General features: G+C 40.8%; 1 pseudogene across 1 annotated transcript; it reads left to right on the top strand.

Moving 5' to 3' along the window:
- The first annotated feature begins 1262 nt into the window (after window positions 1-1262).
- Window positions 1263-3847, top strand: LOC102813720 (annotated as a pseudogene). The gene has a single exon (XR_438669.1). The product of XR_438669.1 is annotated as a transmembrane and coiled-coil domain family 1 pseudogene (transcript).
- The last annotated feature ends 12283 nt before the right edge of the window (window positions 3848-16130 follow it).

Raw genomic sequence — 16130 nt, 5'->3', positions numbered from 1 at the left:
AGACATCTGAGGGCAGTGGGCTTCTGAGTACTCATGGGCATTCTGCTGCAACTTAGAGAACACTCTTTTATTATTATTCTAAAATGACAAGAAACTGAACAGGAAAAACGACAACTTGTGCTTGGAGACATCCTGGGCCTCTTCAGTCAGTAAGTGGGTCCATCAGTTTCAAGATAGTGGTTATATTTTGTTCTTATAGGACTAGCTACCACACATGGAAGCTGCTTGATGATCTTTTTTGGCTGAACTGGGTTATCTACTGCCCTATTGACAGAATGAAGGGACATTCCATTGGTCATGGCTCTAATGTAGGGAAATGAGGTTCCCAATCCAAGGGCTAGATGGGAAAATACAGTGCTGGGTCTGGATGAGGGTAGCAGCATCTTGAATGATGTTCCAGTTTTTCAGGACATTGTCCCTGGTGGTAAACTGGGATATTACAGTGAACTGGATGATTAGTTTGATGAACTGGATGTTACAGTGAACTGGATGGTGGCCGGGATGAGGAGGAGACGGCCAGATCTAGCACTTTCCTTCAGCACACTTTCTGTGAGACAGTTAGGACCCTGTTTGAAGAATTAAGAGAATGACCCTGTGTCACTGTCCTGGAAGCGCCCCCGGGAGCCCAGCACTGACATTTTCAAGAAACTCAGCAACACAGTCATCAACTCTGTGAAAGCGAAGAACATTGTTCACAGGAGGGTATGGAAGCTGACATTACCTTTAGACAAACAATCACCAGGCCAACAGCAGTGTGGCAAGACCTTGGAACTCTTGGGCCCAGAGTCAGTGACATAGCCACAGAGGACTAGAATGAAGTGTCCAGCTGATAAGAAGAGAGGGCATATGCACAAGAACACCCACACTTGCAAATAATACCCACTTGACCTGGCTTCAATGACTGGATGATCAGAGCTCAACTAGAAGAAGAAAGAAGAGGGGAAAAAAGAGTAATATAATACAATTTGGTAAATTTGACCTACACCTATGGATACAGTAGCTCAAAAGAGGGAACAAATGTTTACAGTGAGGATCATTCCCACCCCCTCCATACACAGAGTAGACAGGGATGGGCAACTTGGACATTAGCTACTAACCAAATTGGGGGCCTACAAAGGAAAGAAGTGACTGGCTTACAAGCTTTCAAGAAGGAACCTAGTGCTCGCTTCGGCAGCACATATACTAAAATTGGAACGATACAGAGAAGATTAGCATGGCCCCTGCGCAAGGATGACACACAAATTCGTGAAGCGTTCCATATTTTTGTGATTGTCCAAGGCTTGAAACATCTCTTCCAGCATCAGCGCAGGAGGTCATCAGTGTCTCCACACGATGTGCAGCAAATTCAGGCAGATGCAGAACCTGAAATGGAACTGGAGAGCCAGAATGCATGTGCTGAGATTGATGGTGTCCCCACCCACCCCACAGCTCTGAATTGAGTCCTGCAGCAGATCCGAGTGCCGCCCAAGATGAAGAGAGGGACAAGCTTACATAGTAGGCGGGGCAAGCCAGAGGCCCCAAAGGGAAGTCCCCAGATCAACAGGAAGTCTGGCCAGGAGATGGCAACTGTTATGCAGGCAGGCCAGCCCAGGTCTTATCCACAACGGATGCTCCGACCAGCTCAGCGCTGATGGAAATAGCTTGTGCTGCTGCTGCGTATGTACCAGGAGAGGAGACGACCGCAGAGCGGATTGAGCGGCTGGAAGTAAGCAACCTTGCCCAGACTTCTAGTGCAGTGGCCTCTAGCACCGATGGTAGCATCCACACAGACTCCGTGGATGGAACACCAGACCCTCAGCGCACAAAGGCTGCTATTGCTCATTTGCAGCAGAAGATCTTTAAGCTCACAGAACAGATCAAGATTGCCCAAACAGCCCGGGATGACAATGTTGCTGAGTATTTGAAACTTGCCAACAGCGCAGACAAACAGCAGGCTGCCCGCATCAAGCAGGTCTTTGAGAAGAAGAATCAAAAATCTGCCCAAACCATCCTCCAGCTACAAAAGAAACTCGAGCATTACCATCGGAAGCTCCGGGAGGTAGAGCAGAATGGGATTCCCCGGCAGCCAAAGGATGTCTTCAGGGACATGCACCAGGGTCTGAAAGATGTGGGAGCCAAAGTGACTGGCTTCAGTGAGGGTGTAGTGGACAGTGTCAAAGGTGGACTTTCCAGCTTCTCCCAAACCACCCATTCAGCAGCAGGAGCTGTGGTCTCAAAACCCAGAGAGATTGCCTCACTGATTCGAAACAAATTTGGTAGTGCAGACAACATCTCTAACTTGAAGGACTCTTTAGAGGAAGGGCAAGTCGAAGACGGGGGGAAGACTTTGGGAGTGATTTCGAACTTTCAGTCGAGCCCAAAATACGGTAGTGAGGAAGATTGTTCTAGTGCCACTTCAGGCTCAGTGGGAGCCAACAGCACCACTGGGGGCATCGCTGTAGGAGCATCCCGCTCCAAAACAAACACCCTAGACATGCAGAGCTCAGGATTTGATGCACTACTACATGAGATCCAGGAGATCCAGGAAACCCAAGCAAGACTCGAGGAATCCTTTGAGTCGCTCAAGGAACACTATCAGAGGGACTATTCCTTAATCATGCAGGCCTTACAGGAGGAGCGATATAGATGTGAACGATTAGAGGAACAACTAAATGACCTAACAGAGCTCCACCAGAATGAAATCTTGAACTTGAAGCAGGAATTGGCCAGCATGGAGGAGAAAATCGCTTATCAGTCCTATGAACGAGCCCGGGACATCCAGGAGGCCCTGGAGGCATGCCAGACTCGCATCTCCAAGATGGAGCTACAGCAGCAGCAGCAGCAGGTGGTCCAACTGGAAGGGCTGGAGAACGCCACTGCCAGGAACCTTCTGGGCAAACTCATCAACATCCTTCTTGCCGTGATGGCAGTCCTTTTAGTCTTTGTCTCCGCAGTGGCCAACTGTGTGGTTCCCCTCATGAAGACTCATAGCAGGACGTTCAGCACTTTATTCCTTGTGGTTTTCATTGCCTTTCTCTGGAAGCACTGGGATGCCCTCTTTAGCTACGTGGAACGGTTCTTTTCATCCCCCAGATGATGCTGGCACACGAAGGCAGCTGCTCACCTAGCTCTGGTGAGTGCAGGCAGCAAAGAACAAGACAACTTAACCTACTCTGAGGTTTTCTACAACAGCAAAAGAGTTAAGTGAATCTGTTTACATTTAGAATAATGTTTTTTTCTTCAAGAGACACAATTGCAATAGTATTTTTTAGATTTTATCCAAGAACTTTTTTGGGCGAAAATCTTGGATCATTTTTATGTAGCATGATTTTCCTTGGGATGCAAATCTTAAACAGTCCTTTAACATGAACAACCAATCTGGAGCACTGAAGGGCACTCTAAATTGTGACTTGAATGACTGCACTCAAAACCCACTGAAAATTGAGAAACGTGAATAGGGCAGAGCACTGAAACCGAGCATCCTGCCGTGTCGGCCTCACCACATCGCCCCTTCCGAAACGAACTGTACTGTGAAGTCCTACCACATTTCATATCTGAATTGTTGGATTCAGGGTGGATTTTCCTTGTCCGTGGAAGAAAACATGGATCTCCCAACTCACCCAAGTTGACCCCTCATGCTAATAACCTTGGAAGTCTGGTCACTTTTGAACCTGATCCTTTAACCTTTGCTAGGTCACAGAAGTGAGAGCATCGTGCCCCCACAGGATCACTGCACAGTCCTACCACAGTATTTTGAAGTAGCCCTTTAAATACTTAATTTTATGCAAAATCCTTTGGCCGCACTTTTAAGGTTTGGTTTTGTTTTTAATATGTGTATAGTCACCAATTTAACAACAAAAAATCTGAACAGCATACTTGAAGAATGTAATTACTCAAACTCTCAGTGCGTCCTTATGGTTTCTAATAGGATTTTTTATTATTGTTATTATTATTATTGGGGTCTTTTTTTTTTTTTTTGAAAGGGTTGGGAGGGTCTTTTATTTTTCCTTTGAAATAAAGAAGTGATGTTTTTAAATGAAAAAAAAAAAAAAAGGAACCTAGATCCAGAAGACGAGGAGGAAGGTAGAATCTCCACTGAGTAGTATCCAGTCTATCTAGGCAGGGCTGATGAAAGGAAATACAGATAGGTCTCTTGTGATACAATAGTGAATAATTATTACCAGGACTGATTGTGAGGGGACATTTTGTAGCAAGGAAGGGAGTGATTAACTTTGCAGTCTAGGAGCGGAGGTCCCTGAGAACATCAAGGGAGAAGAGCAGAGAGCAGGACCCTACCCAGAGAAACAGTGACGCCAGAGATGGAGGCAGAGACGATGATGTGAAGAGATGGAGAAGCTGGGGACTTTAGACACAGAGAGGGAGAAGGTCTGTTTGCTGGGGGCAGGCTTGCAGGGTATACCCTCTTGTTGGTTGATGATGCATGGAGGGGATTAGAACCATGGCAATGAAACGATATACGTTAGGATGACTGTAAAACTAATGTTTTTCCATGTAAACTATCACATAAATCACAATAAAACATTAAAAAAAAAAAAAAAAAAAACCACCAGGCCAAGGTGTCTCTAGGCAGGAATTTCAAAGAAAGGGTCATTTCTTACCAAAACTTCCAAGTATTTAGCTGTTTCAGTACCCTGGAATCATAAATAAATAGTGAACTGAGATTAATAATTAGACAAGTGGCAAACTATATATCAACCTTCACACTATTCAATGAATTTAAACCAGTGACTTCATTGAGTCACAGAGACCTAAGTGAGCTCTGCCTGTTCATTTTCTCCATTTGATTTCACTGCTATTCCATGATGGAAACTTCCCATGGATCCCTATTTCTTCTCACATCCGATCCACCATTTGAAGTTGTCCCTTAAGGCCCTTTTTGGTTCACCTCAAACCAGATGGCATCTGCTTGCAATCTGTTGTTGTTGAGTGCTTTCAAAGTGATTCCAACCCATGGCAACTCTGTATAGGGTTTCCAAGGAGCATCTGGTGAGCTTGAACTGCCAATCTTGCAGTTCAAACAGCTTTGCAATCTGGCACATTAACCCACAGCACCACACTAGGACTCCACATTTGCAATCTAAGCAATCTAAAATCCAGCTTCACAGCTTCTTGACTGGCCAAGGGGGCAAGTAAGGGCCAAAACACACCCATTTCATAGCCAAGTGCTCCCCATGGGTTGTGTGTGCAAGAGGAAAAAACATCAGTTTTTGATGCATAATAGTTTCTCTGGACTATCGACAGCCCTGTCCCCATTCCAAGGTTTCGTGTTTCCCTTGTCTCCCAAACCATTTCACATCTTATAGCTCAAAGGTCTTCACATCTCATTTCTCCTGACATTACACAGAAAACAAACTTTTATACATAATCCCACATATACCATGGCAAAGACTTTCCACCATATTAATTTTCCACTAAAACTTATGCCATCTTTTAAAGTTTTCTACATCTTCTTTTTATGTAAGATTATTCACTAAGCAAGGATAAGACTTGTCTTTTCTTCCTTAAAAAAAAAAAAAAAAAATTCTCAAGTATCCACTGGTTTTCACACCTATTATAGTTTATAGTTGTAGGATAAGCACTGGACTGCAAACAACAAGATTTGCTGCTGAAGCTCACCAATTAAGCAAATGAAAAATGAAACTTCTTGCCCCCATAAAGATTTACAACCATAGAAACCCTATATTAGGGTGGCAATGAGTAGGAAAGAACTCTATGGTGCTCAACTACAAAATTCAAGGAGTTCCCAACAGTTAATGTGCTTGGATGCTAACTGAAAGGGTGGAGGTTCAAGTTCACTCAGATCTCCCTCAAAAGAAAGTCCTGGAGATCTACTTTGGAAGCATCAGACATTGAAACCGCTATGGAGCACAATTCCACTCTGACACACATGAGGTAGAGTCAACTGGTAGCAACCGTTGTGTTATTTTTATATAGATTTCAAGAGAAAGCAAGGAATTAAAAAGACAGGTTTACTGGTCAGTAAGAGAGTTGAAGAACCTAAGACTATGAAACTTGACTACTCTTCAGGTCTGGAAAAGAACTCACCCTTGTGACCTAATATTCAGCCAAGCCGTAGATAGGTATATGGGTGGAGCAACAATACTCGTTAGGTATGCTCACCAGGCAATGGACAACCATTCAAAATCAAAAGGGCAACATTTAACTAAGGACAAAGCTGAGAAGGAATGGGAAGGTGGATGGCATGGACAAAGGAACCGAACCACGGGGAGGAAGCAGAATAATTGATGTTTCATAGAAAGGATTGCAATCATTTAGATAAAACTAAATGCATGATTTGTTGAATGTAAAATTAGTTATCTTGTCTGTAAAACTTCACTCAATTCACAATAAAAAGTTTAAAGAAAGGGGGGGGGAAGGGATTTAGTTAATCATGTCTGAGGATGATGAAACAAGTTACTATCAACTTCCTTCACAACCCATTCTTCCTTTCTCCACTTCATGGTATGTGTCTCCAATCACTGCCTCAAGAACTTTTAATTTTTTAATCTTAAGTGTCGCTCTGGGAAAGTAAATTTCTAAATGTTTCCATGGTGGTTTATACCTTTCATTTTCTAATTTTCCTATGATTCCCATCTGTAGCTCCGTCCCTCAAGGCCCATTTCCATTCACCTGCCCTATCAAGTTTAATATTTTTCTGAGTACATTTTCTTAAATCCACATGAGACCCATTAAGACATCTCAAATACAGACTTAGCATCAGGCTAGCTAAGGGCAGTAAAGCTGACCCTTGGAGCAAAGAAAGAGATCCTAGAAGTCATCTTTATCCAACCTCCTCATTTTCTTCAAGGAGCCCATGGAAAGTGACTTGCCCAAGGTACCTGTGTCACAACTCAGTTCTCCTAGTTGCCAAGTCAATTCTCCACCAACACGCTCTGCTGTCTCCCATGACACACGCTATTTGCAATAAGACAGAAGAGGCCAGGGAGAAATGAAATTGAGTTTTTCAGATCTTCATCACCAAAAACAGTCTTCTGGCTGATGAAGGCAGTGATCTTAGTAGTGCCCTGTGCCATGCTAAGTGTGAGGTCAGAAAACTATAGCCTAAGGGCCAAATCCTGCGTTACACCTGTTTTTGTAAGTAAGGTATTATGGGAACATAGGCATGCCCATTTATTGACAAATATTCTGCGGCTGCTTTTGCTACAACAGAGAGGTGAGTAGTTATGACTGAGACACATGTCTCGCAAAGCCAAAAATATTACTATCTGGACTTACAGAAAGTTTGCTGATCCCCATTGTAGATGATAAGTGATGAAGGAGCACATGGAAAGTGACTTGCCCAAGGTACAAGTGTCACAACTCAAGTCTCCTAGTTGCCAAGTTAATTCGCCACCCAACATGCTCTACTGTCTTCCATGACACATACTATTTGCAACAAGACATACAAGGCCAGGGGAAAAGTGAAATTGAGTTTTGCAGATCTCTACCACCAAAAACATAGTCTCCTGGAAAATAAAGGCAGTGCTGTTACTAGTATCTTGCACCATGCTATGTGAGAGTTCCGCAAACTACAACCCAAGGGCCAAATCTCGCTTTACTCCTGCTTTTGTAAATAAGGTGTTATCAGCATTGTTGTTGTTGTTGTTGTTAAGTGCCATCGAGTCAGGTCCGACCCATAGCGACCCTGTAACAGGGTTTCTGAGGGTGTAAATCTTTACAGGAGTAGAAAGCCTCATCTTTCTCCCGCGGAGCGGCTGGTAGTTTCGAACTGCTGACCTTAAGGTTTGCAGCCCGATTCGTAACCACTACTCTACCAGAGCTGAAATGGATTGGTATCGGACATTATGAATCTGACAATCATATGTTGTACTATACCAAGAATGACAAATTGAAGGGGGGAAAAATGGCATCACATTCGTCATCAAAAAGAACATTGCAAGACCTATCTTGAAGTGTAATTCTGTCTGTTATAGGATAATCCCTATGCCAACAAGGAAACCCATTTAATACCAGTATTATTCAAATTTACACACCAACTACTAAAGTCAATGATGATAAAATTGAAGAATTCTAATGACTTCTTCAGTCTGAAATTGAGCAAACACACAATCAAGATGATTTGTTAATTACTGGCAATAGGAATGCAGAGGTTGGAAACAAAGAGGAAGGGTCAGTAGTTGGACAACATGCTCTTGGTGATAGAAATTATCCTGGAGATCAAAAATAGAACTTTGCAACACCCATGACTTATTCATTGCAAATACCTTTTTTATACAATATGAAAGGTGACTATGCACATGGACCTCACAAGATGAAATGCACAGGAATCAAATTGACTACATCAGTGGGAAGAGATGGTGGAAATGCTTAGTAACATCAGTCAAAACAAGGCCAGGAGTCAACTGAAGAACAGACCATCAATCATGCATATGCACATTCAGGCTGAAGCTGAAGAAAATTAAAACAAGTCCACAGGGTCAAAATAAGACCTTGGACATATCCCACCTGAATTTAGAGACCATCTCAAAACAAATTTGATATATTAGGAACTAATGACAGAAGACCAGAGGAGACAGCAAAAGGTCTGTAGAAAGATAGGAAACAAAGAAAAGACAAACATGAATGCCAGAAAAGACTGAAATGTGCTCTGTACTATAAAGATGCTAAAATGAATGGCAGAAATAAAGTAAAAAGGCTGAACAGAAAATTTCAAGAGCAACTTGAGGAAACAAAGTCAAGTATTATAATGAAATGTACAAAGACCTGGAGTTAGAAATTCAAAAGGGAAGAATATGCTCAACATTGAAGCATCAACTTGTAATATTGAAAGATTCTATGATCAAAATATTGAATGATGCCGAAAGCATCTGAATGGGTGTTGTGGAGCAAGAGAGACAGACTAAAAAGGAAACAGGCCAAAAATTACATTCTGAGTTATATCTTAACCAATAGTGGCATCTTGATATTTCTCAGGCAGCCTTGAAGGCAAGAAGCTGAAAGAGGACATTAGGCTACATATTAGGCTATGTTTTGGGGTTGTTTTTTTTTTTTCCTTCTCTCTTTTCTGCAATTATACAATACAGCATCCAATCTGTCTTTTTTTTTTTTTTTTTTTTTGGCTGTTGCTGTTTTGTTTTTTTTGGTCCCCTCTTTACCTTTAGGGGGCTTTTTCTCTCCTTATATTACCCAAGAAGAGACAGCAATTGCTGTCATATAGTCAAACTACAATCACACCCTATTAAATCCCACAACCCAGGTAAGAACCAATACCAGCTGCCATATACCAGATAGGCAGCCAACACCTGTGATAGTTACTCTGAGTTGAGTAATAAGAAGAGTGAAAAGGGAGGACCATCTCCTGATCACATCTACCAGGAAGCAATCAGAAAACATAAAAAATACCCAAACACACACTCATCTAAGTATTAAGGCCACAGATAACTACTAAATAGGCCCAAAAAACAGAAACAGATGACCATATCAGCACATGTCCAGAAAAGAGAAATAGTGACTGAGACAAATGATCTAGAGGTAGACCTACACTCCATACTGGAAGGCGGGCAGGCTTTGGAACTGCCTGAGAAGGAATTAAAAAAAATGATTATAAAGTGTATCAAAACACCTTACAATGGAGTTGACAAGCATAAGGAAGAAGTCAGGAAAGCACTACAGGAACAATCAAATAAGATAGATACAGCATTGGAAACTTTCAAAACCTACCAAAAGAGGTCCAAATGATTAATAACAGAATATCAGAAATGGCAATACATTGAAAGGTCAAAGGAGTAGAATTGAAGAGATGGAAGTCAGAACTAATGAGCTGGAAGACAAATCTCTCATTACTACTAAGATAGACGAGCAAACAGATAAAAAGAATATAAAAATCTAAAGAAGGCCTAAGATTCATGTTGGACAACATGAAGAGGAATAACTTAAGAATTATTGGCATTCCAGAACAGGAAGAATCACAAAAATCCACAGAGGAGATAGTTGAAGGGCTTTTGGAGGAAATTTTCCCTAATATCCTGAAAAGCAAAAAGATAAGCATTCAAGAAGCTCAACGAACCCCGGTAAAGATAGACCCTGAAAGACAATCACTAAGACATATAATAATCAAGCTCTCCAAAATCAAAGATAAGGAAAGAATCCTGAAAGCAGCTAGGAAAAAGAGAAGTGTTGCATACAAAGGCAAGAAAATCAGATTAAGCTCTGATCTCTCAGCAGAAACCATGCAGACAAGAAGTCAATGGGGAGACATTTGTAAAACCCTGAAGGGAAAAACTGCCAACCAAGAATCCTCTACCCATGAAAGCTGTAAATCAAATATGGCAGTGTAATCAAAACATTTCTGGATAAACAGAAGTTAAGGGATTTTACCGAAGCCAAGGCTATGCTGCAAAACATCCTAAAGGGAGTTCTGTGGACTGAGAAACAACAAGAACAGACAACTACCAGAAATTGGCATATGCAGCCGAATCACCTGGAAGCCAATCGACAAACGGAATTGTCAAGAACAGAACAAAACTATAAGAACAAATTCAGAGGATCTGGGAGGTCAGTCTCTGATCAAAACAATTACAATGTGAAGGAAGGTAAACATACAGGAACAGAGATCCAGGTGGTTAGAAGGTCAGGTAGGTTACAGGATAAAATAGTCTGTCTTAAATGGAAGAAAAAACTAATGGAATATAAGGTAACCACAATGGTGGGATTGGGGTGCGGGGGGGCAGGAGGAGGTGGAGGGAGGTGACAATAGAGCACAGGGTAGGAGGCAGACACATCATAGTTCGGGTGTTGGGGAGGGCAATACAAGAAGGGTGAGGGGTGGAAGAATAAGGCAGATGGGGAACACTGACAGAGGTCTGCATGGGCTAAATGGGACAAAGGTAAGTAGTGATGCATACTCAACCTTGGAACAACAGGGCTCTGGGATACAGGGATCTAGGTATAGTTTGAAGAGGGTAAATAATACTAAAATCCTTGACGGCCTTATGAATACTAGTTTCCCTTGCCTACTATTATAAAATAGACACTTGAGTGGGACAGAAAGGAATGTTGGGAAACATGATTACAGAAAACTTGTAAACCCATCTTCAGCCTATAACTGATTGGAATACCTAAAAGGGGTTCTAGAACTTGCCCAGTGAAATAAACCTCTTGCAGAGCCTTTGCAGTGTATAGGACCTTAGGTGGAATCCTGAGCCCCATCCAGAACCTTCTGAGTTGGGACATTCTCAACAGAAAGGACAAGCAGACCAGCCTGGAACAGCTAAAGTAACAGAAGATACATCTTCACAGAAAGATCATGAGGAAAATCCCTACACAAAAATGGCAGTATGACTGCTACTACAAGAATATGCGAGTTGTTTGCCAGGATGCCATCAAGGTAAGCAATCAAGTCCCTTCAGAAAAATCTCCCTCTAAGACTGAAACTTAAAGGGAACACATGAGCAGGCATGTAAGCGTGTTGGGGACCACATTGGTCTACTGGTGAGTGGAAGAAGGGGAAAGGCAGTAATCAAGAAACTGACTGAGTTCAGCTATGGTCCATAGACTCCCACTGACCTGGAGATGAGAAAGAGAAGAGGAAGGGTTGGTTGGTCCAACTGTGGTGTGACCTAAGGACACCTGAGCCCATGGACAAGGACATAGCCACAGAGAGCTAGATATGAGAGTGAAGCATTCAGCTGATATGAAGTGAGGGGAAATGCACAAGAACACCCAAACTTGCAGATAGTACCCATTTGACCTAGTCTCAATGACTTGATAATCAGAACTGAACTAGAGTAAGATATTTTTTTTTTAATTTTTTTATAAAGGAAATGAGGGTAAATTGCTACAATTTGATGAACTTGACCTATACTCATGGAGGTAGTAACTCTAAATACCAACAAGAGTGAAGGCGTCTTCATATCAAGTATCAGTGCTATCCCCGCTGTACACAGCATAGCTAGGGATGGGCAATTTAGACATTGGCTACCTAAAATGAGGGGGTGGTAAAGGCACAAAGTGACTGGCTTACAATGTTTCAAGAAGGAATTAATTTAATAGTATATGGGGGAAGAAAGAATCCCCACTGAATAGTTTTCATCTTGTCTAGATGGGTCTGGTTAAAACAGATAGGGAGAAGATTCTTATGATTCAATAGTAGTAATTTGTTATCATGATTAATTGTGACTGTCATAATTGTGAAGGTAGAAGTTTTATATCAAAAATGGGGGAGTAGTTAATCTTATAGTCCAGAAACAAAGGACCCTAGGATCATCAAGGAAGAAGAGCACAAGTTGAATGCACGACCTTATCCAGAGAAGCAGTGACACCAGAGATGGAGGCAAAGATGAGGACATGTAGAGAGGGAGCAGCTGAAGACTCTAGATGCACGGGAAGAGAGGGACTGAGTGCTGGTGGTCAGGAGGCAGACTTGCAGAATGTGCCCTTTGGTACTATAAATTATTGTATATGCCCGAGTGTTTGAAAAAATCATTTAAAAAAGAGCTAAAGTGAAAAAGTGAATGAATAGAGAGAAATACTGTTAACTGATGGTACATGGAGGGGATTATAATCATTGTAATGAAACAAGGTGTATGATTATTTGTTGAATGTAAAACTGATGATTTGCCCTCTAAACTTTCACTCAATTCACAATAAAAACTTAATAATAATAATAATAAAGCTTTTGACTGTGTGGATCATGCCAAGCTATGGATAACATTGTAAAGAATTCCAGAACATTTCAATGTTATCATGAAGAACCTGTACACTGACCAACTGGCAGTTGTTCAAATAGAATAAAGAGATATGGAATGGTTTAAAATCAGGTAAGGTGTACACAAAGGTTGTATTCTTTCACCATACTTACATACTTATTAAATCTGTCTGCTGAACAAATAATCTGAGAAACTGGATTATATGAAGAAGAATTTGGTATCAGAAATGGATGAAGGCTTATTAACAACCTATGATATGCAGATTATATAACCTTGCTTGCTGAAAGTGAACAGGACTTAAAATAGTCACTGATGAAGATCAAAGACCACAGCCTTCAATATGGATTGCACTTCAATGGAAAGAAAACAAAATCCTCACAACTGGACCAGTAAATAACATCATGATAAATGGAGAAAAGACTGAAGTTGTCAAAGACTTTATTTTTTTAAAATCCACAATCAACAGTAATGGAAGCAACAGTCAAGAAATCAAATGACGTATCACTTTCAGCAAATATTCTGTGTAAGACGTCTTTAGTATCAAGGGCAATGATATCAGTTTGAAGACTATGTAAGTCATGGCATTTTCTATATCCTCATGTTGTTGCTGTTAGGTGCCATCGAGTTGGTACCGACTTATAGCAACCTTATGCACAGCAGAACAAAACACTGCCCAATCCTGGGCCAACCTCACTACTGTTGCCACACTTGAGTTCATTGATGTTGCCACTTTGCTAATCCATCTCGCTGGGGGTCTTCCTCTTTTTCTATGAGCTTCCACCCTACCAAACATGATATCCTTCTCCAGTGACAGTCCTTCCTGACAATATGTCCAAAGTAGGAGAGACGAAGTTTGGCCATCCTGGCCTCCAAGGAGCACTCTGACTGCATTTCTTCCAACACAGATCTGTTGGTTCTTTTGGCAGCCCATGGCACTTTCAATATTCTCCTCCAACACCATAACTCAAGAGCATCAATTCTTCTTTGGTCTTCCTTATTCACTGTGCAGCTTTCACATGCATATGAGGTTATTGAAAATACCGTGGCTTGGGTCAGGTGCACGTTAGTCTTCAAGCTGACATCTTGTCAGCTTGTGCAGCAGATTTGCCTAATGCAATATGTCATTTGATTTCTTGACTTATCTGCATTTAAAAGTTGGACAATGAATAAAGAAGACCGTAAAGAATTGATGCCTTTGAGTTATGGTGTTAGAGAAAAACTGAAAGTACTGTGAACTGCCAGAACAAACAAATCATCTTGGAAACAGTACAGTCAGAATGTTCATTAAAAGCCAGGATGGTGAGACTTTGTCTCTCTTATTTCAGACATGTTATCAGGAGGAACCAGTCCCTGGTGAAGAACATCATGCTTGGTAAAATGGAGGGTCAGTGACAACTGGAAAATCTCCAACAAGATAAATTTGTCACAGTGGTAGCAGCAGTGGGCTCAAGAATAACAATGAACATAAGAATGGCGCATGACCAGGCAGTATTGCCTTCTGTTGTGTGGAGGATCACTATCAGTCAGAACCAACCTGACAGCACCAAACAACAACAAACTAAATGATGAAGGACCTTCGGACATTTACTGAAATAGAAGAGTTTGGTATAAACTGCAACCAATATTATTTCTTAGAAAGCTCATACATCAAATTCACTTTGGAACAAATTGAACTTTTATGGAATAAGTATTGATTCAATATGCTGACTTCTTTTGTCTTGTTTACTAAAACAAAGTACAACGTAAGTCAGGTCTTTGGTTCGTCTGAAAAGTTAGTCAGAAGACGAACTGAGATGAAAAAATATCATGTTGGGTGTAGAAATGTATGACCAAAGATCAGTAGACAAACTTGCCAACACTATGCAAGAAAGCCGTTTTTAAGACAGTCATGTAAAATTTCCATGGATTGATGTATCAGGTTATCAAATCTCTTAATCATCACTTAAGCAATCAATGGGTAATATTTTGCCAGGGAAACATTCTCAAGTATATTTTAAATCCACTTATCAAAAATCTGATTAGCCATTTCAACCATTTTTACATGTACAATCCAGCCACACCAACCACACTCCCCATGTTGCATAATATACACGTAAAAGTAGTTGAAATTGTAACTGTTTTGTTGTATATATATTGGGAAAAAAATCTAATTACAACTATAGGCTGTCCCCGACTTACCATAGGATTCCATTTTCATATCTCCATCATAAGTCAGTTCTGACTTAAGTTGCATTTTTTTCAGCTTTCATTATTATTGCTTTTTATTATCAGTGTTTTTTTACAAATACAATCTTTATTTGTCTTTGGGAGTTATCATGAGAATGATAACATCAGCAAATTATATGCGGCAATATTGTATGTACTACTTATTACTAAAGATATAATAAAACTAACAGATATAATAAAAGAAGATGGCTATAATTGTACTTTGTTGTAACTCAAATAGATTGTAATTTGGGGACTATTTGTATAAGCAGCTCTGAATTGACCTGAATAGTAACAAACTGTAATAAAAACTTTTTAAAAGGAAAAAAAAACCTACATTACGAACATCAAGCAAATTCTGAGTTAATTTTCTAAGTTTGATTATTATTATAGTGTGGACAAAACTGTTCTGAAGCTATATTAGATATTTATAGGATTAAACAAATGAGTGTAAGTACTGATGTTGTTAGAAGTCAGAATTATTATGGAAGACAAGACATTGAGATGGCTAAGGTTATGACTCAACTTGACTAGGCCATGGTTCTCAGGGGGTTGGCAGATGCTGTATAATCATCCTCCATGCTTTGATCTGATGTGAGAAACCAATCCTTTGAGCAGGGATTATTTTGGGAGGCATGGCCTGTATCCCAAATATATAGATTTTGGCAAAGCTTACTTCCACTCTATCCTGCATCAGACTCATAATTTTCTGTTCTCCAGTTTGGGGAAATGAGCCAGCAACCTTACGTCTGACTTACCAATTTTGGGTTTATCAGTCCCTACAACTAAGCGAGTCATGAGGTCACCAGCCTGACATCTGATCCATAGTTTTGGACCATGCCACAACTTCAAGAACAATTTTGTGAAACAAACCTCTCTCTCTCTCTCTCTTTCTCTCTCTCTCTTTCTCTCTCTCTCTCTTTCTTTGTCCCCAGGAGTGAAGAGTCAGGAGAAATCATCAGCCTGACACCTGACCTGCGGTTATGGAACTTGTCACAACTACAGAAGCCATTTCCTTGAAAACAAATCTGTCTGTCTCTGGCTCTGTTATCTATCTCTGTCTCTGTGTATCACTGTCTTTCCAAAAGTTCATGGAAAAATGGAATAAGAAATAAAGGAATGGAGGACAGTGAATAAAAGCTTTATAAAGATAGATTAGAATTGGAGGTATTAATTAGGACCCATGATTTCTAAAATGCATGTGTCTGTGCATGTTTCCATGCACATGTATTTATGTATTTGTGGATGCATATTTGT

This window comes from Chrysochloris asiatica, unplaced genomic scaffold (assembly GCF_000296735.1).
Source record: "Chrysochloris asiatica unplaced genomic scaffold, ChrAsi1.0 scaffold00004, whole genome shotgun sequence".
In the NCBI taxonomy this organism is placed as follows: domain Eukaryota; kingdom Metazoa; phylum Chordata; class Mammalia; order Afrosoricida; family Chrysochloridae; genus Chrysochloris; species Chrysochloris asiatica.
The sequence above is the reverse complement of the archived record's forward strand: the minus strand, read 5'-3'. Positions and strand labels throughout refer to the sequence as shown.